Here is a 22960-nt window from a genome sequence, read left to right as displayed (position 1 = left end):
TCAATCATACCACATAAGGCGACTCGGTGGCAATAACATGGCGGGTGCGATCATACCAGCACTAATGCACCGGATCCCATCAGAACTCCGCAGTTAAGCGTGCTTGGGCGAGAGTAGTACTAGGATGGGTGACCTCCTGGGAAGTCCTCGTGTTGCACCCCTTTTCCCTTTTTACGACGGGATTTCTATGATTTATGTCCGCACTTGTCGTGCCAATAGGTTCCGCCCTTCCCATTTCCATCCGGACCGTCCGATCGTCGATCGGATCCCCCGATCGTGAGCTATCAGCCGTCGAAATCGATCGTCGCCGATTTTTCCCGCTTTCTCACACGTGAAAGTTTCCCCCATTTTAAGACGATCGGCGCAGACGCTAACCTTTTCCGAGCTCCGAGGCCCAAGTTATAGCCAAAAACGCCTTTCCTCCCTAGTCTCCCCATCCGTCCGTCGAAAGGATGATCCGAGCCCACCATTGCGATCCTCGCGTCGAGACTCGCGGTTTGAAAAAAAAAAAGGGTCCCCAAACTCTACCCGAAGGGCCCAAAAACCACCTGGCAAACTCTCGTTTCCACACTTCCCCCATCCACCCTTTAAAGTGGCGATCAAACCCCAATTCGTGCACCAAAACGCGAATCCAACCGTACGGATCGAAAGAATGTGCAAATTTTAAGAGGGGCACACCGTCCGATCTGGACGAACATCCCCGGATACTCGCATAACAATACATCTGTCAAAAAGAGTTTTCCCCCTATTTCGTTCTATCCAACACACTAGAAGTTGCACCTCAATCATACCACATAAGGCGACTCGGTGGCAATAACATGGCGGGTGCGATCATACCAGCACTAATGCACCGGATCCCATCAGAACTCCGCAGTTAAGCGTGCTTGGGCGAGAGTAGTACTAGGATGGGTGACCTCCTGGGAAGTCCTCGTGTTGCACCCCTTTTCCCTTTTTACGACGGGATTTCTATGATTTATGTCCGCACTTGTCGTGCCAATAGGTTCCGCCCTTCCCATTTCCATCCGGACCGTCCGATCGTCGATCGGATCCCCCGATCGTGAGCTATCAGCCGTCGAAATCGATCGTCGCCGATTTTTCCCGCTTTCTCACACGTGAAAGTTTCCCCCATTTTAAGACGATCGGCGCAGACGCTAACCTTTTCCGAGCTCCGAGGCCCAAGTTATAGCCAAAAACGCCTTTCCTCCCTAGTCTCCCCATCCGTCCGTCGAAAGGATGATCCGAGCCCACCATTGCGATCCTCGCGTCGAGACTCGCGGTTTGAAAAAAAAAAGGGTCCCCAAACTCTACCCGAAGGGCCCAAAAACCACCTGGCAAACTCTCGTTTCCACACTTCCCCCATCCACCCTTTAAAGTGGCGATCAAACCCCAATTCGTGCACCAAAACGCGAATCCAACCGTACGGATCGAAAGAATGTGCAAATTTTAAGAGGGGCACACCGTCCGATCTGGACGAACATCCCCGGATACTCGCATAACAATACATCTGTCAAAAAGAGTTTTCCCCCTATTTCGTTCTATCCAACACACTAGAAGTTGCACCTCAATCATACCACATAAGGCGACTCGGTGGCAATAACATGGCGGGTGCGATCATACCAGCACTAATGCACCGGATCCCATCAGAACTCCGCAGTTAAGCGTGCTTGGGCGAGAGTAGTACTAGGATGGGTGACCTCCTGGGAAGTCCTCGTGTTGCACCCCTTTTCCCTTTTTACGACGGGATTTCTATGATTTATGTCCGCACTTGTCGTGCCAATAGGTTCCGCCCTTCCCATTTCCATCCGGACCGTCCGATCGTCGATCGGATCCCCCGATCGTGAGCTATCAGCCGTCGAAATCGATCGTCGCCGATTTTTCCCGCTTTCTCACACGTGAAAGTTTCCCCCATTTTAAGACGATCGGCGCAGACGCTAACCTTTTCCGAGCTCCGAGGCCCAAGTTATAGCCAAAAACGCCTTTCCTCCCTAGTCTCCCCATCCGTCCGTCGAAAGGATGATCCGAGCCCACCATCGCGATCCTCGCGTCGAGACTCGCGGTTTGAAAAAAAAAAGGGTCCCCAAACTCTACCCGAAGGGCCCAAAAACCACCTGGCAAACTCTCGTTTCCACACTTCCCCCATCCACCCTTTAAAGTGGCGATCAAACCCCAATTCGTGCACCAAAACGCGAATCCAACCGTACGGATCGAAAGAATGTGCAAATTTTAAGAGCGGCACACCGTCCGATCTGGACGAACATCCCCGGATACTCGCATAACAATACATCTGTCAAAAAGAGTTTTCCCCCTATTTCGTTCTATCCAACACACTAGAAGTTGCACCTCAATCATACCACATAAGGCGACTCGGTGGCAATAACATGGCGGGTGCGATCATACCAGCACTAATGCACCGGATCCCATCAGAACTCCGCAGTTAAGCGTGCTTGGGCGAGAGTAGTACTAGGATGGGTGACCTCCTGGGAAGTCCTCGTGTTGCACCCCTTTTCCCTTTTTACGACGGGATTTCTATGATTTATGTCCGCACTTGTCGTGCCAATAGGTTCCGCCCTTCCCATTTCCATCCGGACCGTCCGATCGTCGATCGGATCCCCCGATCGTGAGCTATCAGCCGTCGAAATCGATCGTCGCCGATTTTTCCCGCTTTCTCACACGTGAAAGTTTCCCCCATTTTAAGACGATCGGCGCAGACGCTAACCTTTTCCGAGCTCCGAGGCCCAAGTTATAGCCAAAAACGCCTTTCCTCCCTAGTCTCCCCATCCGTCCGTCGAAAGGATGATCCGAGCCCACCATTGCGATCCTCGCGTCGAGACTCGCGGTTTGAAAAAAAAAAAGGGTCCCCAAACTCTACCCGAAGGGCCCAAAAACCACCTGGCAAACTCTCGTTTCCACACTTCCCCCATCCACCCTTTAAAGTGGCGATCAAACCCCAATTCGTGCACCAAAACGCGAATCCAACCGTACGGATCGAAAGAATGTGCAAATTTTAAGAGGGGCACACCGTCCGATCTGGACGAACATCCCCGGATACTCGCATAACAATACATCTGTCAAAAAGAGTTTTCCCCCTATTTCGTTCTATCCAACACACTAGAAGTTGCACCTCAATCATACCACATAAGGCGACTCGGTGGCAATAACATGGCGGGTGCGATCATACCAGCACTAATGCACCGGATCCCATCAGAACTCCGCAGTTAAGCGTGCTTGGGCGAGAGTAGTACTAGGATGGGTGACCTCCTGGGAAGTCCTCGTGTTGCACCCCTTTTCCCTTTTTACGACGGGATTTCTATGATTTATGTCCGCACTTGTCGTGCCAATAGGTTCCGCCCTTCCCATTTCCATCCGGACCGTCCGATCGTCGATCGGATCCCCCGATCGTGAGCTATCAGCCGTCGAAATCGATCGTCGCCGATTTTTCCCGCTTTCTCACACGTGAAAGTTTCCCCCATTTTAAGACGATCGGCGCAGACGCTAACCTTTTCCGAGCTCCGAGGCCCAAGTTATAGCCAAAAACGCCTTTCCTCCCTAGTCTCCCCATCCGTCCGTCGAAAGGATGATCCGAGCCCACCATTGCGATCCTCGCGTCGAGACTCGCGGTTTGAAAAAAAAAAGGGTCCCCAAACTCTACCCGAAGGGCCCAAAAACCACCTGGCAAACTCTCGTTTCCACACTTCCCCCATCCACCCTTTAAAGTGGCGATCAAACCCCAATTCGTGCACCAAAACGCGAATCCAACCGTACGGATCGAAAGAATGTGCAAATTTTAAGAGGGGCACACCGTCCGATCTGGACGAACATCCCCGGATACTCGCATAACAATACATCTGTCAAAAAGAGTTTTCCCCCTATTTCGTTCTATCCAACACACTAGAAGTTGCACCTCAATCATACCACATAAGGCGACTCGGTGGCAATAACATGGCGGGTGCGATCATACCAGCACTAATGCACCGGATCCCATCAGAACTCCGCAGTTAAACGTGCTTGGGCGAGAGTAGTACTAGGATGGGTGACCTCCTGGGAAGTCCTCGTGTTGCACCCCTTTTCCCTTTTTACGACGGGATTTCTATGATTTATGTCCGCACTTGTCGTGCCAATAGGTTCCGCCCTTCCCATTTCCATCCGGACCGTCCGATCGTCGATCGGATCCCCCGATCGTGAGCTATCAGCCGTCGAAATCGATCGTCGCCGATTTTTCCCGCTTTCTCACACGTGAAAGTTTCCCCCATTTTAAGACGATCGGCGCAGACGCTAACCTTTTCCGAGCTCCGAGGCCCAAGTTATAGCCAAAAACGCCTTTCCTCCCTAGTCTCCCCATCCGTCCGTCGAAAGGATGATCCGAGCCCACCATTGCGATCCTCGCGTCGAGACTCGCGGTTTGAAAAAAAAAAGGGTCCCCAAACTCTACCCGAAGGGCCCAAAAACCACCTGGCAAACTCTCGTTTCCACACTTCCCCCATCCACCCTTTAAAGTGGCGATCAAACCCCAATTCGTGCACCAAAACGCGAATCCAACCGTACGGATCGAAAGAATGTGCAAATTTTAAGAGGGGCACACCGTCCGATCTGGACGAACATCCCCGGATACTCGCATAACAATACATCTGTCAAAAAGAGTTTTCCCCCTATTTCGTTCTATCCAACACACTAGAAGTTGCACCTCAATCATACCACATAAGGCGACTCGGTGGCAATAACATGGCGGGTGCGATCATACCAGCACTAATGCACCGGATCCCATCAGAACGTAGTTAAGCGTGCTTGGGCGAGAGTAGTACTAGGATGGGTGACCTCCTGGGAAGACCTCGTGTTGCACCCCTTTTCCCTTTTTACGACGGGATTTCTATGATTTATGTCCGCACTTGTCGTGCCAATAGGTTCCGCCCTTCCCATTTCCATCCGGACCGTCCGATCGTCGATCGGATCCCCCGATCGTGAGCTATCAGCCGTCGAAATCGATCGTCGCCGATTTTTCCCGCTTTCTCACACGTGAAAGTTTCCCCCATTTTAAGACGATCGGCGCAGACGCTAACCCTTTCCGAGCTCCGAGGCCCAAGTTATAGCCAAAAACGCCTTTCCTCCCTAGTCTCCCCATCCGTCCGTCGAAAGGATGATCCGAGCCCACCATTGCGATCCTCGCGTCGAGACTCGCGGTTTGAAAAAAAAAAAGGGTCCCCAAACTCTACCCGAAGGGCCCAAAAACCACCTGGCAAACTCTCGTTTCCACACTTCCCCCATCCACCCTTTAAAGTGGCGATCAAACCCCAATTCGTGCACCAAAACGCGAATCCAACCGTACGGATCGAAAGAATGTGCAAATTTTAAGAGGGGCACACCGTCCGATCTGGACGAACATCCCCGGATACTCGCATAACAATACATCTTTCAAAAAGAGTTTTCCCCCTATTTCGTTCTATCCAACACACTAGAAGTTGCACCTCAATCATACCACATAAGGCGACTCGGTGGCAATAACATGGCGGGTGCGATCATACCAGCACTAATGCACCGGATCCCATCAGAACTCCGCAGTTAAGCGTGCTTGGGCGAGAGTAGTACTAGGATGGGTGACCTCCTGGGAAGACCTCGTGTTGCACCCCTTTTCCCTTTTTACGACGGGATTTCTATGATTTATGTCCGCACTTGTCGTGCCAATAGGTTCCGCCCTTCCCATTTCCATCCGGACCGTCCGATCGTCGATCGGATCCCCCGATCGTGAGCTATCAGCCGTCGAAATCGATCGTCGCCGATTTTTCCCGCTTTCTCACACGTGAAAGTTTCCCCCATTTTAAGACGATCGGCGCAGACGCTAACCCTTTCCGAGCTCCGAGGCCCAAGTTATAGCCAAAAACGCCTTTCCTCCCTAGTCTCCCCATCCGTCCGTCGAAAGGATGATCCGAGCCCACCATTGCGATCCTCGCGTCGAGACTCGCGGTTTGAAAAAAAAAAGGGTCCCCAAACTCTACCCGAAGGGCCCAAAAACCACCTGGCAAACTCTCGTTTCCACACTTCCCCCATCCACCCTTTAAAGTGGCGATCAAACCCCAATTCGTGCACCAAAACGCGAATCCAACCGTACGGATCGAAAGAATGTGCAAATTTTAAGAGGGGCACACCGTCCGATCTGGACGAACATCCCCGGATACTCGCATAACAATACATCTGTCAAAAAGAGTTTTCCCCCTATTTCGTTCTATCCAACACACTAGAAGTTGCACCTCAATCATACCACATAAGGCGACTCGGTGGCAATAACATGGCGGGTGCGATCATACCAGCACTAATGCACCGGATCCCATCGGAACTCCGCAGTTAAGCTTGCTTGGGCGAGAGTAGTACTAGGATGGGTGACCTCCTGGGAAGTCCTCGTGTTGCACCCCTTTTCCCTTTTTACGACGGGATTTCTATGATTTATGTCCGCACTTGTCGTGCCAATAGGTTCCGCCCTTCCCATTTCCATCCGGACCGTCCGATCGTCGATCGGATCCCCCGATCGTGAGCTATCAGCCGTCGAAATCGATCGTCGCCGATTTTTCCCGCTTTCTCACACGTGAAAGTTTCCCCCATTTTAAGACGATCGGCGCAGACGCTAACCTTTTCCGAGCTCCGAGGCCCAAGTTATAGCCAAAAACGCCTTTCCTCCCTAGTCTCCCCATCCGTCCGTCGAAAGGATGATCCGAGCCCACCATTGCGATCCTCGCGTCGAGACTCGCGGTTTGAAAAAAAAAAGGGTCCCCAAACTCTACCCGAAGGGCCCAAAAACCACCTGGCAAACTCTCGTTTCCACACTTCCCCCATCCACCCTTTAAAGTGGCGATCAAACCCCAATTCGTGCACCAAAACGCGAATCCAACCGTACGGATCGAAAGAATGTGCAAATTTTAAGAGGGGCACACCGTCCGATCTGGACGAACATCCCCGGATACTCGCATAACAATACATCTGTCAAAAAGAGTTTTCCCCCTATTTCGTTCTATCCAACACACTAGAAGTTGCACCTCAATCATACCACATAAGGCGACTCGGTGGCAATAACATGGTGGGTGCGATCATACCAGCACTAATGCACCGGATCCCATCGGAACTCCGCAGTTAAGCGTGCTTGGGCGAGAGTAGTACTAGGATGGGTGACCTCCTGGGAAGTCCTCGTGTTGCACCCCTTTTCCCTTTTTACGACGGGATTTCTATGATTTATGTCCGCACTTGTCGTGCCAATAGGTTCCGCCCTTCCCATTTCCATCCGGACCGTCCGATCGTGAGCTATCAGCCGTCGAAATCGATCGTCGCCGATTTTTCCCGCTTTCTCACATGTGAAAGTTTCCCCCATTTTAAGACGATCGGCGCAGACGCTAACCTTTTCCGAGCTCCGAGGCCCAAGTTATAGCCAAAAACGCCTTTCCTCCCTAGTCTCCCCATCCGTCCGTCGAAAGGATGATCCGAGCCCACCATTGCGATCCTCGCGTCGAGACTCGCGGTTTGAAAAAAAAAAGGGTCCCCAAACTCTACCCGAAGGGCCCAAAAACCACCTGGCAAACTCTCGTTTCCACACTTCCCCCATCCACCCTTTAAAGTGGCGATCAAACCCCAATTCGTGCACCAAAACGCGAATCCAACCGTACGGATCGAAAGAATGTGCAAATTTTAAGAGGGGCACACCGTCCGATCTGGACGAACATCCCCGGATACTCGCATAACAATACATCTGTCAAAAAGAGTTTTCCCCCTATTTCGTTCTATCCAACACACTAGAAGTTGCACCTCAATCATACCACATAAGGCGACTCGGTGGCAATAACATGGCTGGTGCGATCATACCAGCACTAATGCACCGGATCCCATCGGAACTCCGCAGTTAAGCGTGCTTGGGCGAGAGTAGTACTAGGATGGGTGACCTCCTGGGAAGTCCTCGTGCTGCACCCCTTTTCCCTTTTTACGACGGGATTTCTATGATTTATGTCCGCACTTGTCGTGCCAATAGGTTCCGCCCTTCCCATTTCCATCCGGACCGTCCGATCGTCGATCGGATCCCCCGATCGTGAGCTATCAGCCGTCGAAATCGATCGTCGCCGATTTTTCCCGCTTTCTCACACGTGAAAGTTTCCCCCATTTTAAGACGATCGGCGCAGACGCTAACCTTTTCCGAGCTCCGAGGCCCAAGTTATAGCCAAAAACGCCTTTCCTCCCTAGTCTCCCCATCCGTCCGTCGAAAGGATGATCCGAGCCCACCATTGCGATCCTCGCGTCGAGACTCGCGGTTTGAAAAAAAAAGGGTCCCCAAACTCTACCCGAAGGGCCCAAAAACCACCTGGCAAACTCTCGTTTCCACACTTCCCCCATCCACCCTTTAAAGTGGTGATCAAACCCCAATTCGTGCACCAAAACGCGAATCCAACCGTACGGATCGAAAGAATGTGCAAATTTTAAGAGGGGCACACCGTCCGATCTGGACGAACATCCCCGGATACTCGCATAACAATACATCTGTCAAAAAGAGTTTTCCCCCTATTTCGTTCTATCCAACACACTAGAAGTTGCACCTCAATCATACCACATAAGGCGACTCGGTGGCAATAACATGGCGGGTGCGATCATACCAGCACTAATGCACCGGATCCCATCGGAACTCCGCAGTTAAGCGTGCTTGGGCGAGAGTAGTACTAGGATGGGTGACCTCCTGGGAAGTCCTCGTGTTGCACCCCTTTTCCCTTTTTACGACGGGATTTCTATGATTTATGTCCGCACTTGTCGTGCCAATAGGTTCCGCCCTTCCCATTTCCATCCGGACCGTCCGATCGTCGATCGGATCCCCCGATCGTGAGCTATCAGCCGTCGAAATCGATCGTCGCCGATTTTTCCCGCTTTCTCACACGTGAAAGTTTCCCCCATTTTAAGACGATCGGCGCAGACGCTAACCTTTTCCGAGCTCCGAGGCCCCAGTTATAGCCAAAAACGCCTTTCCTCCCTAGTCTCCCCATCCGTCCGTCGAAAGGATGATCCGAGCCCACCATTGCGATCCTCGCGTCGAGACTCGCGGTTTGAAAAAAAAAAGGGTCCCCAAACTCTACCCGAAGGGCCCAAAAACCACCTGGCAAACTCTCGTTTCCACACTTCCCCCATCCACCCTTTAAAGTGGCGATCAAACCCCAATTCGTGCACCAAAACGCGAATCCAACCGTACGGATCGAAAGAATGTGCAAATTTTAAGAGGGGCACACCGTCCGATCTGGACGAACATCCCCGGATACTCGCATAACAATACATCTGTCAAAAAGAGTTTTCCCCCTATTTCGTTCTATCCAACACACTAGAAGTTGCACCTCAATCATACCACATAAGGCGACTCGGTGGCAATAACATGGCGGGTGCGATCATACCAGCACTAATGCACCGGATCCCATCGGAACTCCGCAGTTAAGCGTGCTTGGGCGAGAGTAGTACTAGGATGGGTGACCTCCTGGGAAGTCCTCGTGTTGCACCCCTTTTCCCTTTTTACGACGGGATTTCTATGATTTATGTCCGCACTTGTCGTGCCAATAGGTTCCGCCCTTCCCATTTCCATCCGGACCGTCCGATCGTCGATCGGATCCCCCGATCGTGAGCTATCAGCCGTCGAAATCGATCGTCGCCGATTTTTCCCGCTTTCTCACACGTGAAAGTTTCCCCCATTTTAAGACGATCGGCGCAGACGCTAACCTTTTCCGAGCTCCGAGGCCCAAGTTATAGCCAAAAACGCCTTTCCTCCCTAGTCTCCCCATCCGTCCGTCGAAAGGATGATCCGAGCCCACCATTGCGATCCTCGCGTCGAGACTCGCGGTTTGAAAAAAAAAAGGGTCCCCAAACTCTACCCGAAGGGCCCAAAAACCACCTGGCAAACTCTCGTTTCCACACTTCCCCCATCCACCCTTTAAAGTGGCGATCAAACCCCAATTCGTGCACCAAAACGCGAATCCAACCGTACGGATCGAAAGAATGTGCAAATTTTAAGAGGGGCACACCGTCCGATCTGGACGAACATCCCCGGATACTCGCATAACAATACATCTGTCAAAAAGAGTTTTCCCCCTATTTCGTTCTATCCAACACACTAGAAGTTGCACCTCAATCATACCACATAAGGCGACTCGGTGGCAATAACATGGCGGGTGCGATCATACCAGCACTAATGCACCGGATCCCATCGGAACTCCGCAGTTAAGCGTGCTTGGGCGAGAGTAGTACTAGGATGGGTGACCTCCTGGGAAGTCCTCGTGTTGCACCCCTTTTCCCTTTTTACGACGGGATTTCTATGATTTATGTCCGCACTTGTCGTGCCAATAGGTTCCGCCCTTCCCATTTCCATCCGGACCGTCCGATCGTGAGCTATCAGCCGTCGAAATCGATCGTCGCCGATTTTTCCCGCTTTCTCACACGTGAAAGTTTCCCCCATTTTAAGACGATCGGCGCAGACGCTAACCTTTTCCGAGCTCCGAGGCCCAAGTTATAGCCAAAAACGCCTTTCCTCCCTAGTCTCCCCATCCGTCCGTCGAAAGGATGATCCGAGCCCACCATTGCGATCCTCGCGTCGAGACTCGCGGTTTGAAAAAAAAAAGGGTCCCCAAACTCTACCCGAAGGGCCCAAAAACCACCTGGCAAACTCTCGTTTCCACACTTCCCCCATCCACCCTTTAAAGTGGCGATCAAACCCCAATTCGTGCACCAAAACGCGAATCCAACCGTACGGATCGAAAGAATGTGCAAATTTTAAGAGGGGCACACCGTCCGATCTGGACGAACATCCCCGGATACTCGCATAACAATACATCTGTCAAAAAGAGTTTTCCCCCTATTTCGTTCTATCCAACACACTAGAAGTTGCACCTCAATCATACCACATAAGGCGACTCGGTGGCAATAACATGGCGGGTGCGATCATACCAGCACTAATGCACCGGATCCCATCGGAACTCCGCAGTTAAGCGTGCTTGGGCGAGAGTAGTACTAGGATGGGTGACCTCCTGGGAAGTCCTCGTGTTGCACCCCTTTTCCCTTTTTACGACGGGATTTCTATGATTTATGTCCGCACTTGTCGTGCCAATAGGTTCCGCCCTTCCCATTTCCATCCGGACCGTCCGATCGTCGATCGGATCCCCCGATCGTGAGCTATCAGCCGTCGAAATCGATCGTCGCCGATTTTTCCCGCTTTCTCACACGTGAAAGTTTCCCCCATTTTAAGACGATCGGCGCAGACGCTAACCTTTTCCGAGCTCCGAGGCCCAAGTTATAGCCAAAAACGCCTTTCCTCCCTAGTCTCCCCATCCGTCCGTCGAAAGGATGATCCGAGCCCACCATTGCGATCCTCGCGTCGAGACTCGCGGTTTGAAAAAAAAAAGGGTCCCCAAACTCTACCCGAAGGGCCCAAAAACCACCTGGCAAACTCTCGTTTCCACACTTCCCCCATCCACCCTTTAAAGTGGCGATCAAACCCCAATTCGTGCACCAAAACGCGAATCCAACCGTACGGATCGAAAGAATGTGCAAATTTTAAGAGGGGCACACCGTCCGATCTGGACGAACATCCCCGGATACTCGCATAACAATACATCTGTCAAAAAGAGTTTTCCCCCTATTTCGTTCTATCCAACACACTAGAAGTTACACCTCAATCATACCACATAAGGCGACTCGGTGGCAATAACATGGCGGGTGCGATCATACCAGCACTAATGCACCGGATCCCATCGGAACTCCGCAGTTAAGCGTGCTTGGGCGAGAGTAGTACTAGGATGGGTGACCTCCTGGGAAGTCCTCGTGTTGCACCCCTTTTCCCTTTTTACGACGGGATTTCTATGATTTATGTCCGCACTTGTCGTGCCAATAGGTTCCGCCCTTCCCATTTCCATCCGGACCGTCCGATCGTCGATCGGATCCCCCGATCGTGAGCTATCAGCCGTCGAAATCGATCGTCGCCGATTTTTCCCGCTTTCTCACACGTGAAAGTTTCCCCCATTTTAAGACGATCGGCGCAGACGCTAACCTTTTCCGAGCTCCGAGGCCCAAGTTATAGCCAAAAACGCCTTTCCTCCCTAGTCTCCCCATCCGTCCGTCGAAAGGATGATCCGAGCCCACCATTGCGATCCTCGCGTCGAGACTCGCGGTTTGAAAAAAAAAAGGGTCCCCAAACTCTACCCGAAGGGCCCAAAAACCACCTGGCAAACTCTCGTTTCCACACTTCCCCCATCCACCCTTTAAAGTGGCGATCAAACCCCAATTCGTGCACCAAAACGCGAATCCAACCGTACGGATCGAAAGAATGTGCAAATTTTAAGTGGGGCACACCGTCCGATCTGGACGAACATCCCCGGATACTCGCATAACAATACATCTGTCAAAAAGAGTTTTCCCCCTATTTCGTTCTATCCAACACACTAGAAGTTGCACCTCAATCATACCACATAAGGCGACTCGGTGGCAATAACATGGCGGGTGCGATCATACCAGCACTAATGCACCGGATCCCATCGGAACTCCGCAGTTAAGCGTGCTTGGGCGAGAGTAGTACTAGGATGGGTGACCTCCTGGGAAGTCCTCGTGTTGCACCCCTTTCCCCTTTTTACGACGGGATTTCTATGATTTATGTCCGCACTTGTCGTGCCAATAGGTTCCGCCCTTCCCATTTCCATCCGGACCGTCCGATCGTCGATCGGATCCCCCGATCGTGAGCTATCAGCCGTCGAAATCGATCGTCGCCGATTTTTCTCGCTTTCTCACACGTGAAATTTTCCCCCATTTTAAGACGATCGGCGCAGACGCTAACCTTTTCCGAGCTCCGAGGCCCAAGTTATAGCCAAAAACGCCTTTCCTCCCTAGTCTCCCCATCCGTCCGTCGAAAGGATGATCCGAGCCCACCATTGCGATCCTCGCGTCGAGACTCGCGGTTTGAAAAAAAAAAGGGTCCCCAAACTCTACCCGAAGGGCCCAAAAACCACCTGGCAAACTCTCGTTTCCACACTTCCCCCATCCACCCTTTAAAGTGGCGATCAAACCCCAATTCGTGCACCAAAACGCGAATCCAACCGTACGGATCGAAAGAATGTGCAAATTTTAAGAGGGGCACACCGTCCGATCTGGACGAACATCCCCGGATACTCGCATAACAATACATCTGTCAAAAAGAGTTTTCCCCCTATTTCGTTCTATCCAACACACTAGAAGTTGCACCTCAATCATACCACATAAGGCGACTCGGTGGCAATAACATGGCGGGTGCGATCATACCAGCACTAATGCACCGGATCCCATCAGAACTCCGCAGCTAAGCGTGCTTGGGCGAGAGTAGTACTAGGATGGGTGACCTCCTGGGAAGTCCTCGTGTTGCACCCCTTTTCCCTTTTTACGACGGGATTTCTATGATTTATGTCCGCACTTGTCGTGCCAATAGGTTCCGCCCTTCCCATTTCCATCCGGACCGTCCGATCGTCGATCGGATCCCCCGATCGTGAGCTATCAGCCGTCGAAATCGATCGTCGCCGATTTTTCCCGCTTTCTCACACGTGAAAGTTTCCCCCATTTTAAGACGATCGGCGTAGACGCTAACCTTTTCCGAGCTCCGAGGCCCAAGTTATAGCCAAAAACGCCTTTCCTCCCTAGTCTCCCCATCCGTCCGTCGAAAGGATGATCCATCCGAGCCCACCATTGCGATCCTCGCGTCGAGACTCGCGGTTTGAAAAAAAAAAGGGTCCCCAAACTCTACCCGAAGGGCCCAAAAACCACCTGGCAAACTCTCGTTTCCACACTTCCCCCATCCACCCTTTAAAGTGGCGATCAAACCCCAATTCGTGCACCAAAACGCGAATCCAACCGTACGGATCGAAAGAATGTGCAAATTTTAAGAGGGGCACACCGTCCGATCTGGACGAACATCCCCGGATACTCGCATAACAATACATCTGTCAAAAAGAGTTTTCCCCCTATTTCGTTCTATCCAACACACTAGAAGTTGCACCTCAATCATACCACATAAGGCGACTCGGTGGCAATAACATGGCGGGTGCGGTCATACCAGCACTAATGCACCGGATCCCATCCGAACTCCGCAGTCAAGCGTGCTTGGGCGAGAGTAGTACTAGGATGGGTGACCTCCTGGGAAGTCCTCGTGTTGCACCCCTTTTCCCTTTTTACGACGGGATTTCTATGATTTATGTCCGCACTTGTCGTGCCAATAGGTTCCGCCCTTCCCATTTCCATCCGGACCGTCCGATCGTCGATCGGATCCCCCGATCGTGAGCTATCAGCCGTCGAAATCGATCGTCGCCGATTTTTCCCGCTTTCTCACACGTGAAAGTTTCCCCCATTTTAAGACGATCGGCGCAGACGCTAACCTTTGCCGAGCTCCGAGGCCCAAGTTATAGCCAAAAACGCCTTTCCTCCCTAGTCTCCCCATCCGTCCGTCGAAAGGATGATCCATCCGAGCCCACCATTGCGATCCTCGCGTCGAGACTCGCGGTTTGAAAAAAAAAAGGGTCCCCAAACTCTACCCGAAGGGCCCAAAAACCACCTGGCAAACTCTCGTTTCCACACTTCCCCCATCCACCCTTTAAAGTGGCGATCAAACCCCAATTCGTGCACCAAAACGCGAATCCAACCGTACGGATCGAAAGAATGTGCAAATTTTAAGAGGGGCACACCGTCCGATCTGGACGAACATCCCCGGATACTCGCATAACAATACATCTGTCAAAAAGAGTTTTCCCCCTATTTCGTTCTATCCAACACACTAGAAGTTGCACCTCAATCATACCACATAAGGCGACTCGGTGGCAATAACATGGCGGGTGCGATCATACCAGCACTAATGCACCGGATCCCATCAGAACTCCGCAGTTAAGCGTGCTTGGGCGAGAGTAGTACTAGGATGGGTGACCTCCTGGGAAGTCCTCGTGTTGCACCCCTTTTCCCTTTTTACGACGGGATTTCTATGATTTATGTCCGCACTTGTCGTGCCAATAGGTTCCGCCCTTCCCATTTCCATCCGGACCGTCCGATCGTCGATCGGATCCCCCGATCGTGAGCTATCAGCCGTCGAAATCGATCGTCGCCGATTTTTCCCGCTTTCTCACACGTGAAAGTTTCCCCCATTTTAAGACGATCGGCGCAGACGCTAACCTTTTCCGAGCTCCGAGGCCCAAGTTATAGCCAAAAACGCCTTTCCTCCCTAGTCTCCCCATCCGTCCGTCGAAAGGATGATCCATCCGAGCCCACCATTGCGATCCTCGCGTCGAGACTCGCGGTTTGAAAAAAAAAAGGGTCCCCAAACTCTACCCGAAGGGCCCAAAAACCACCTGGCAAACTCTCGTTTCCACACTTCCCCCATCCACCCTTTAAAGTGGCGATCAAACCCCAATTCGTGCACCAAAACGCGAATCCAACCGTACGGATCGAAAGAATGTGCAAATTTTAAGAGGGGCACACCGTCCGATCTGGACGAACATCCCCGGATACTCGCATAACAATACATCTGTCAAAAAGAGTTTTCCCCCTATTTCGTTCTATCCAACACACTAGAAGTTGCACCTCAATCATACCACATAAGGCGACTCGGTGGCAATAACATGGCGGGTGCGATCATACCAGCAATAATGCACCGGATCCCATCAGAACTCCGCAGTTAAGCGTGCTTGGGCGAGAGTAGTACTAGGATGGGTGACCTCCTGGGAAGTCCTCTTGTTGCACCCCTTTTCCCTTTTTACGACGGGATTTCTATGATTTATGTCCGCACTTGTCGTGCCAATAGGTTCCGCCCTTCCCATTTCCATCCGGACCGTCCGATCGTCGATCGGATCCCCCGATCGTGAGCTATCAGCCGTCGAAATCGATCGTCGCCGATTTTTCCCGCTTTCTCACACGTGAAAGTTTCCCCCATTTTAAGACGATCGGCGCAGACGCTAACCTTTTCCGAGCTCCGAGGCCCAAGTTATAGCCAAAAACGCCTTTCCTCCCTAGTCTCCCCATCCGTCCGTCGAAAGGATGATCCATCCGAGCCCACCATTGCGATCCTCGCGTCGAGACTCGCGGTTTGAAAAAAAAAAGGGTCCCCAAACTCTACCCGAAGGGCCCAAAAACCACCTGGCAAACTCTCGTTTCCACACTTCCCTCATCCACCCTTTAAAGTGGCGATCAAACCCCAATTCGTGCACCAAAACGCGAATCCAACCGTACGGATCGAAAGAATGTGCAAATTTTAAGAGGGGCACACCGTCCGATCTGGACGAACATCCCCGGATACTCGCATAACAATACATCTGTCAAAAAGAGTTTTCCCCCTATTTCGTTCTATCCAACACACTAGAAGTTGCACCTCAATCATACCACATAAGGCGACTCGGTGGCAATAACATGGCGGGTGCGATCATACCAGCACTAATGCACCGGATCCCATCCGAACTCCGCAGCTAAGCGTGCTTGGGCGAGAGTAGTACTAGGATGGGTGACCTCCTGGGAAGTCCTCGTGTTGCACCCCTTTTCCCTTTTTACGACGGGATTTCTATGATTTATGTCCGCACTTGTCGTGCAAATAGGTTCCGCCCTTCCCATTTCCATCCGGACCGTCCGATCGTCGATCGGATCCCCCGATCGTGAGCTATCAGCCGTCGAAATCGATCGTCGCCGATTTTTCCCGCTTTCTCACACGTGAAAGTTTCCCCCATTTTAAGACGATCGGCGCAGACGCTAACCTTTTCCGAGCTCCGAGGCCAAAGTTATAGCCAAAAACGCCTTTCCTCCCTAGTCTCCCCATCCGTCCGTCGAAAGGATGATCCGAGCCCACCATTGCGATCCTCGCGTCGAGACTCGCGGTTTGAAAAAAAAAAGGGTCCCCAAACTCTACCCGAAGGGCCCAAAAACCACCTGGCAAACTCTCGTTTCCACACTTCCCCCATCCACCCTTTAAAGTGGCGATCAAACCCCAATTCGTGCACCAAAACGCGAATCCAACCGTACGGATCGAAAGAATGTGCAAATTTTAAGAGGGGCACACCGTCCGATCTGGACGAACATCCCCGGATACTCGCATAACAATACATCTGTCAAAAAGAGTTTTCCCCCTATTTCGTTCTATCCAACACACTAGAAGTTGCACCTCAATCATACCACATAAGGCGACTCGGTGGCAATAACATGGCGGGTGCGGTCATACCAGCACTAATGCACCGGATCCCATCAGAACTCCGCAGCTAAGCGTGCTTGGGCGAGAGTAGTACTAGGATGGGTGACCTCCTGGGAAGTCCTCGTGTTGCACCCCTTTTCCCTTTTTACGACGGGATTTCTATGATTTATGTCCGCACTTGTCGTGCCAATAGGTTCCGCCCTTCCCATTTCCATCCGGACCGTCCGATCGTCGATCGGATCCCCCGATCGTGAGCTATCAGCCGTCGAAATCGATCGTCGCCGATTTTTCCCGCTTTCTCACACGTGAAAGTTTCTCCCATTTTAAGACGATCGGCGCAGACGCTAACCTTTTCCGAGCTCCGAGGCCCAAGTTATAGCCAAAAACGCCTTTCCTCCCTAGTCTCCCCATCCGTCCGTCGAAAGGATGATCCGAGCCCACCATTGCGATCCTCGCGTCGAGACTCGCGGTTTGAAAAAAAAAAGGGTCCCCAAACTCTACCCGAAGGGCCCAAAAACCACCTGGCAAACTCTCGTTTCCACACTTCCCCCATCCACCCTTTAAAGTGGCGATCAAACCCCAATTCGTGCACCAAAACGCGAATCCAACCGTACGGATCGAAAGAATGTGCAAATTTTAAGAGGGGCACACCGTCCGATCTGGACGAACATCCCCGGATACTCGCATAACAATACATCTGTCAAAAAGAGTTTTCCCCCTATTTCGTTCTATCCAACACACTAGAAGTTGCACCTCAATCATACCACATAAGGCGACTCGGTGGCAATAACATGGCGGGTGCGGTCATACCAGCACTAATGCACCGGATCCCATCAGAACTCCGCAGTTAAGCGTGCTTGGGCGAGAGTAGTACTAGGATGGGTGACCTCCTGGGAAGTCCTCGTGTTGCACCCCTTTTCCCTTTTTACGACGGGATTTCTATGATTTATGTCCGCACTTGTCGTGCCAATAGGTTCCGCCCTTCCCATTTCCATCCGGACCGTCCGATCGTCGATCGGATCCCCCGATCGTGAGCTATCAGCCGTCGAAATCGATCGTCGCCGATTTTTCCCGCTTTCTCACACGTGAAAGTTTCCCCCATTTTAAGACGATCGGCGCAGACGCTAACCTTTTCCGAGCTCCGAGGCCCAAGTTATAGCCAAAAACGCCTTTCCTCCCTAGTCTCCCCATCCGTCCGTCGAGAGGATGATCCATCCGAGCCCACCATTGCGATCATCGCGTCGAGACTCGCGGTTTGAAAAAAAAAAGGGTCCCCAAACTCTACCCGAAGGGCCCAAAAACCACCTAGCAAACTCTCGTTTCCACACTTCCCCCATCCACCCTTTAAAGTGGCGATCAAACCCCAATTCGTGCACCAAAACGCGAATCCAACCGTACGGATCGAAAGAATGTGCAAATTTTAAGAGGGGCACACCGTCCGATCTGGACGAACATCCCCGGATACTCGCATAACAATACATCTGTCAAAAAGAGTTTTCCCCCTATTTCGTTCTATCCAACACACTAGAAGTTGCACCTCAATCATACCACATAAGGCGACTCGGTGGCAATAACATGGCGGGTGCGATCATACCAGCAATAATGCACCGGATCCCATCAGAACTCCGCAGTTAAGCGTGCTTGGGCGAGAGTAGTACTAGGATGGGTGACCTCCTGGGAAGTCCTCGTGTTGCACCCCTTTTCCCTTTTTACGACGGGATTTCTATGATTTATGTCCGCACTTGTCGTGCCAATAGGTTCCGCCCTTCCCATTTCCATCCGGACCGTCCGATCGTCGATCGGATCCCCCGATCGTGAGCTATCAGCCGTCGAAATCGATCGTCGCCGATTTTTCCCGCTTTCTCACACGTGAAAGTTTCCCCCATTTTAAGACGATCGGCGCAGACGCTAACCTTTTCCGAGCTCCGAGGCCCAAGTTATAGCCAAAAACGCCTTTCCACCCTAGTCTCCCCATCCGTCCGTCGAAAGGATGATCCATCCGAGCCCACCATTGCGATCCTCGCGTCGAGACTCGCGGTTTGAAAAAAAAAAGGGTCCCCAAACTCTACCCGAAGGGCCCAAAAACCACCTGGCAAACTCTCGTTTCCACACTTCCCCCATCCACCCTTTAAAGTGGCGATCAAACCCCAATTCGTGCACCAAAACGCGAATCCAACCGTACGGATCGAAAGAATGTGCAAATTTTAAGAGGGGCACACCGTCCGATCTGGACGAACATCCCCGGATACTCGCATAACAATACATCTGTCAAAAAGAGTTTTCCCCCTATTTCGTTCTATCCAACACACTAGAAGTTGCACCTCAATCATACCACATAAGGCGACTCGGTGGCAATAACATGGCGGGTGCGATCATACCAGCACTAATGCACCGGATCCCATCAGAACTCCGCAGCTAAGCGTGCTTGGGCGAGAGTAGTACTAGGATGGGTGACCTCCTGGGAAGTCCTCGTGTTGCACCCCTTTTCCCTTTTTACGACGGGATTTCTATGATTTATGTCCGCACTTGTCGTGCCAATAGGTTCCGCCCTTCCCATTTCCATCCGGACCGTCCGATCGTCGATCGGATCCCCCGATCGTAAGCTATCAGCCGTCGAAATCGATCGTCGCCGATTTTTCCCGCTTTCTCACACGTGAAAGTTTCCCCCATTTTAAGACGATCGGCGCAGACGCTAACCTTTTCCGAGCTCCGAGGCCCAAGTTATAGCCAAAAACGCCTTTCCTCCCTAGTCTCCCCATCCGTCCGTCGAAAGGATGATCCGAGCCCACCATTGCGATCCTCGCGTCGAGACTCGCGGTTTGAAAAAAAAAAGGGTCCCCAAACTCTACCCGAAGGGCCCAAAAACCACCTGGCAAACTCTCGTTTCCACACTTCCCCCATCCACCCTTTAAAGTGGCGATCAAACCCCAATTCGTGCACCAAAACGCGAATCCAACCGTACGGATCGAAAGAATGTGCAAATTTTAAGAGGGGCACACCGTCCGATCTGGACGAACATCCCCGGATACTCGCATAACAATACATCTGTCAAAAAGAGTTTTCCCCCTATTTCGTTCTATCCAACACACTAGAAGTTGCACCTCAATCATACCACATAAGGCGACTCGGTGGCAATAACATGGCGGGTGCGGTCATACCAGCACTAATGCACCGGATCCCATCAGAACTCCGCAGCTAAGCGTGCTTGGGCGAGAGTAGTACTAGGATGGGTGACCTCCTGGGAAGTCCTCGTGTTGCACCCCTTTTCCCTTTTTACGACGGGATTTCTATGATTTATGTCCGCACTTGTCGTGCCAATAGGTTCCGCCCTTCCCATTTCCATCCGGACCGTCCGATCGTCGATCGGATCCCCCGATCGTGAGCTATCAGCCGTCGAAATCGATCGTCGCCGATTTTTCCCGCTTTCTCACACGTGAAAGTTTCCCCCATTTTAAGACGATCGGCGCAGACGCTAACCTTTTCCGAGCTCCGAGGCCCAAGTTATAGCCAAAAACGCCTTTCCTCCCTAGTCTCCCCATCCGTCCGTCGAAAGGATGATCCGAGCCCACCATTGCGATCCTCGCGTCGAGACTCGCGGTTTGAAAAAAAAAAGGGTCCCCAAACTCTACCCGAAGGGCCCAAAAACCACCTGGCAAACTCTCGTTTCCACACTTCCCCCATCCACCCTTTAAAGTGGCGATCAAACCCCAATTCGTGCACCAAAACGCGAATCCAACCGTACGAATCGAAAGAATGTGCAAATTTTAAGAGGGGCACACCGTCCGATCTGGACGAACATCCCCGGATACTCGCATAACAATACATCTGTCAAAAAGAGTTTTCCCCCTATTTCGTTCTATCCAACACACTAGAAGTTGCACCTCAATCATACGACATAAGGCGACTCGGTGGCAATAACATGGCGGGTGCGATCATACCAGCACTAATGCACCGGATCCCATCAGAACTCCGCAGTTAAGCGTGCTTGGGCGAGAGTAGTACTAGGATGGGTGACCTCCTGGGAAGTCCTCGTGTTGCACCCCTTTTCCCTTTTTACGACGGGATTTCTATGATTTATGTCCGCACTTGTCGTGCCAATAGGTTCCGCCCTTCCCATTTCCATCCGGACCGTCCGATCGTCGATCGGATCCCCCGATCGTGAGCTATCAGCCGTCGAAATCGATCGTCGCCGATTTTTCCCGCTTTCTCACACGTGAAATTTTCCCCCATTTTAAGACGATCGGCGCAGACGCTAACCTTTTCCGAGCTCCGAGGCCCAAGTTATAGCCAAAAACGCCTTTCCTCCCTAGTCTCCCCATCCGTCCGTCGAAAGGATGATCCGACCCCACCATTGCGATCCTCGCGTCGAGACTCGCGGTTTGAAAAAAAAAAGGGTCCCCAAACTCTACCCGAAGGGCCCAAAAACCACCTGGCAAACTCTCGTTTCCACACTTCCCCCATCCACCCTTTAAAGTGGCGATCAAACCCCAATTCGTGCACCAAAACGCGAATCCAACCGTACGGATCGAAAGAATGTGCAAATTTTAAGAGGGGCACACCGTCCGATCTGGACGAACATCCCCGGATACTCGCATAACAATACATCTGTCAAAAAGAGTTTTCCCCCTATTTCGTTCTATCCAACACACTAGAAGTTGCACCTCAATCATCCCACATAAGGCGACTCGGTGGCAATAACATGGCGGGTGCGGTCATACCAGCACTAATGCACCGGATCCCATCAGAACTCCGCAGTTAAGCGTGCTTGGGCGAGAGTAGTACTAGGATGGGTGACCTCCTGGGAAGTCCTCGTGTTGCACCCCTTTTCCCTTTTTACGACGGGATTTCTATGATTTATGTCCGCACTTGTCGTGCCAATAGGTTCCGCCCTTCCCATTTCCATCTGGACCGTCCGATCGTCGATCGGATCCCCCGATCGTGAGCTATCAGCCGTCGAAATCGATCGTCGCCGATTTTTCCCGCTTTCTCACACGTGAAAGTTTCCCCCATTTTAAGACGATCGGCGCAGACGCTAACCTTTTCCGAGCTCCGAGGCCCAAGTTATAGCCAAAAACGCCTTTCCTCCCTAGTCTCCCCATCCGTCCGTCGAAAGGATGATCCATCCGAGCCCACCATTGCGATCCTCGCGTCGAGACTCGCGGTTTGAAAAAAAAAAGGGTCCCCAAACTCTACCCGAAGGGCCCAAAAACCACCCGGCAAACTCTCGTTTCCACACTTCCCCCATCCACCCTTTAAAGTGGCGATCAAACCCCAATTCGTGCACCAAAACGCGAATCCAACCGTACGGATCGAAAGAATGTGCAAATTTTAAGAGGGGCACACCGTCCGATCTGGACGAACATCCCCGGATACTCGCATAACAATACATCTGTCAAAAAGAGTTTTCCCCCTATTTCGTTCTATCCAACACACTAGAAGTTGCACCTCAATCATACCACATAAGGCGACTCGGTGGCAATAACATGGCGGGTGCGGTCATACCAGCACTAATGCACCGGATCCCATCAGAACTCCGCAGTTAAGCGTGCTTGGGCGAGAGTAGTACTAGGATGGGTGACCTCCTGGGAAGTCCTCGTGTTGCACCCCTTTTCCCTTTTTACGACGGGATTTCTATGATTTATGTCCGCACTTGTCGTGCCAATAGGTTCCGCCCTTCCCATTTCCATCCGGACCGTCCGATCGTCGATCGGATCCCCCGATCGTGAGCTATCAGCCGTCGAAATCGATCGTCGCCGATTTTTCCCGCTTTCTCACACGTGAAAGTTTCCCCCATTTTAA

At 51.8% G+C, this 22960-nt stretch overlaps 30 non-coding genes across 30 annotated transcripts; all 30 read left to right on the top strand.

The window, feature by feature from the left end:
• The first annotated feature begins 42 nt into the window (after positions 1-42).
• LOC132252972 (5S ribosomal RNA) lies at positions 43-161 on the top strand. The gene has a single exon (XR_009464782.1). It is a non-coding gene; the product is annotated as a 5S ribosomal RNA (ribosomal RNA).
• Positions 162-823: 662 nt separating this feature from the next.
• LOC132252961 (5S ribosomal RNA) lies at positions 824-942 on the top strand. Its single transcript, XR_009464771.1, has one exon. It is a non-coding gene; the product is annotated as a 5S ribosomal RNA (ribosomal RNA).
• A 661-nt stretch (positions 943-1603) lies between these two features.
• LOC132252949 (5S ribosomal RNA) lies at positions 1604-1722 on the top strand. The gene has a single exon (XR_009464759.1). It is a non-coding gene; the product is annotated as a 5S ribosomal RNA (ribosomal RNA).
• Positions 1723-2383: 661 nt separating this feature from the next.
• Positions 2384-2502, top strand: LOC132252938 (5S ribosomal RNA). Its single transcript, XR_009464748.1, has one exon. It is a non-coding gene; the product is annotated as a 5S ribosomal RNA (ribosomal RNA).
• A 662-nt stretch (positions 2503-3164) lies between these two features.
• LOC132252927 (5S ribosomal RNA) lies at positions 3165-3283 on the top strand. Its single transcript, XR_009464737.1, has one exon. It is a non-coding gene; the product is annotated as a 5S ribosomal RNA (ribosomal RNA).
• Positions 3284-3944: 661 nt separating this feature from the next.
• LOC132252892 (5S ribosomal RNA) lies at positions 3945-4063 on the top strand. The gene has a single exon (XR_009464702.1). It is a non-coding gene; the product is annotated as a 5S ribosomal RNA (ribosomal RNA).
• Positions 4064-4724: 661 nt separating this feature from the next.
• LOC132252974 (5S ribosomal RNA) lies at positions 4725-4840 on the top strand. Its single transcript, XR_009464784.1, has one exon. It is a non-coding gene; the product is annotated as a 5S ribosomal RNA (ribosomal RNA).
• Positions 4841-5502: 662 nt separating this feature from the next.
• Positions 5503-5621, top strand: LOC132252844 (5S ribosomal RNA). The gene has a single exon (XR_009464654.1). It is a non-coding gene; the product is annotated as a 5S ribosomal RNA (ribosomal RNA).
• Positions 5622-6282: 661 nt separating this feature from the next.
• LOC132252940 (5S ribosomal RNA) lies at positions 6283-6401 on the top strand. The gene has a single exon (XR_009464750.1). It is a non-coding gene; the product is annotated as a 5S ribosomal RNA (ribosomal RNA).
• Positions 6402-7062: 661 nt separating this feature from the next.
• Positions 7063-7181, top strand: LOC132252903 (5S ribosomal RNA). The gene has a single exon (XR_009464713.1). It is a non-coding gene; the product is annotated as a 5S ribosomal RNA (ribosomal RNA).
• Positions 7182-7822: 641 nt separating this feature from the next.
• On the top strand, positions 7823-7941 carry LOC132252946 (5S ribosomal RNA). Its single transcript, XR_009464756.1, has one exon. It is a non-coding gene; the product is annotated as a 5S ribosomal RNA (ribosomal RNA).
• A 660-nt stretch (positions 7942-8601) lies between these two features.
• LOC132252902 (5S ribosomal RNA) lies at positions 8602-8720 on the top strand. Its single transcript, XR_009464712.1, has one exon. It is a non-coding gene; the product is annotated as a 5S ribosomal RNA (ribosomal RNA).
• A 661-nt stretch (positions 8721-9381) lies between these two features.
• LOC132252901 (5S ribosomal RNA) lies at positions 9382-9500 on the top strand. The gene has a single exon (XR_009464711.1). It is a non-coding gene; the product is annotated as a 5S ribosomal RNA (ribosomal RNA).
• A 661-nt stretch (positions 9501-10161) lies between these two features.
• Positions 10162-10280, top strand: LOC132252900 (5S ribosomal RNA). The gene has a single exon (XR_009464710.1). It is a non-coding gene; the product is annotated as a 5S ribosomal RNA (ribosomal RNA).
• Positions 10281-10921: 641 nt separating this feature from the next.
• On the top strand, positions 10922-11040 carry LOC132252899 (5S ribosomal RNA). Its single transcript, XR_009464709.1, has one exon. It is a non-coding gene; the product is annotated as a 5S ribosomal RNA (ribosomal RNA).
• Positions 11041-11701: 661 nt separating this feature from the next.
• LOC132252898 (5S ribosomal RNA) lies at positions 11702-11820 on the top strand. The gene has a single exon (XR_009464708.1). It is a non-coding gene; the product is annotated as a 5S ribosomal RNA (ribosomal RNA).
• Positions 11821-12481: 661 nt separating this feature from the next.
• Positions 12482-12600, top strand: LOC132252897 (5S ribosomal RNA). Its single transcript, XR_009464707.1, has one exon. It is a non-coding gene; the product is annotated as a 5S ribosomal RNA (ribosomal RNA).
• A 661-nt stretch (positions 12601-13261) lies between these two features.
• On the top strand, positions 13262-13380 carry LOC132252891 (5S ribosomal RNA). Its single transcript, XR_009464701.1, has one exon. It is a non-coding gene; the product is annotated as a 5S ribosomal RNA (ribosomal RNA).
• A 665-nt stretch (positions 13381-14045) lies between these two features.
• On the top strand, positions 14046-14164 carry LOC132252920 (5S ribosomal RNA). The gene has a single exon (XR_009464730.1). It is a non-coding gene; the product is annotated as a 5S ribosomal RNA (ribosomal RNA).
• Positions 14165-14829: 665 nt separating this feature from the next.
• On the top strand, positions 14830-14948 carry LOC132252916 (5S ribosomal RNA). The gene has a single exon (XR_009464726.1). It is a non-coding gene; the product is annotated as a 5S ribosomal RNA (ribosomal RNA).
• Positions 14949-15613: 665 nt separating this feature from the next.
• LOC132252957 (5S ribosomal RNA) lies at positions 15614-15732 on the top strand. The gene has a single exon (XR_009464767.1). It is a non-coding gene; the product is annotated as a 5S ribosomal RNA (ribosomal RNA).
• A 665-nt stretch (positions 15733-16397) lies between these two features.
• LOC132252887 (5S ribosomal RNA) lies at positions 16398-16516 on the top strand. Its single transcript, XR_009464697.1, has one exon. It is a non-coding gene; the product is annotated as a 5S ribosomal RNA (ribosomal RNA).
• Positions 16517-17177: 661 nt separating this feature from the next.
• LOC132252912 (5S ribosomal RNA) lies at positions 17178-17296 on the top strand. Its single transcript, XR_009464722.1, has one exon. It is a non-coding gene; the product is annotated as a 5S ribosomal RNA (ribosomal RNA).
• Positions 17297-17957: 661 nt separating this feature from the next.
• On the top strand, positions 17958-18076 carry LOC132252896 (5S ribosomal RNA). The gene has a single exon (XR_009464706.1). It is a non-coding gene; the product is annotated as a 5S ribosomal RNA (ribosomal RNA).
• A 665-nt stretch (positions 18077-18741) lies between these two features.
• Positions 18742-18860, top strand: LOC132252923 (5S ribosomal RNA). Its single transcript, XR_009464733.1, has one exon. It is a non-coding gene; the product is annotated as a 5S ribosomal RNA (ribosomal RNA).
• Positions 18861-19525: 665 nt separating this feature from the next.
• Positions 19526-19644, top strand: LOC132252890 (5S ribosomal RNA). Its single transcript, XR_009464700.1, has one exon. It is a non-coding gene; the product is annotated as a 5S ribosomal RNA (ribosomal RNA).
• Positions 19645-20305: 661 nt separating this feature from the next.
• Positions 20306-20424, top strand: LOC132252911 (5S ribosomal RNA). Its single transcript, XR_009464721.1, has one exon. It is a non-coding gene; the product is annotated as a 5S ribosomal RNA (ribosomal RNA).
• Positions 20425-21085: 661 nt separating this feature from the next.
• On the top strand, positions 21086-21204 carry LOC132252905 (5S ribosomal RNA). Its single transcript, XR_009464715.1, has one exon. It is a non-coding gene; the product is annotated as a 5S ribosomal RNA (ribosomal RNA).
• A 661-nt stretch (positions 21205-21865) lies between these two features.
• Positions 21866-21984, top strand: LOC132252895 (5S ribosomal RNA). The gene has a single exon (XR_009464705.1). It is a non-coding gene; the product is annotated as a 5S ribosomal RNA (ribosomal RNA).
• Positions 21985-22649: 665 nt separating this feature from the next.
• On the top strand, positions 22650-22768 carry LOC132252893 (5S ribosomal RNA). The gene has a single exon (XR_009464703.1). It is a non-coding gene; the product is annotated as a 5S ribosomal RNA (ribosomal RNA).
• The last annotated feature ends 192 nt before the right edge of the window (positions 22769-22960 follow it).

The sequence above is a fragment of the Vitis vinifera genome, chromosome 17 (assembly GCF_030704535.1).
Source record: "Vitis vinifera cultivar Pinot Noir 40024 chromosome 17, ASM3070453v1".
Taxonomy (NCBI): Eukaryota; Viridiplantae; Streptophyta; class Magnoliopsida; order Vitales; family Vitaceae; genus Vitis; species Vitis vinifera.
Note: the sequence above shows the minus strand (reverse complement) of the source record. Positions and strands in the feature narration are given on the sequence as shown.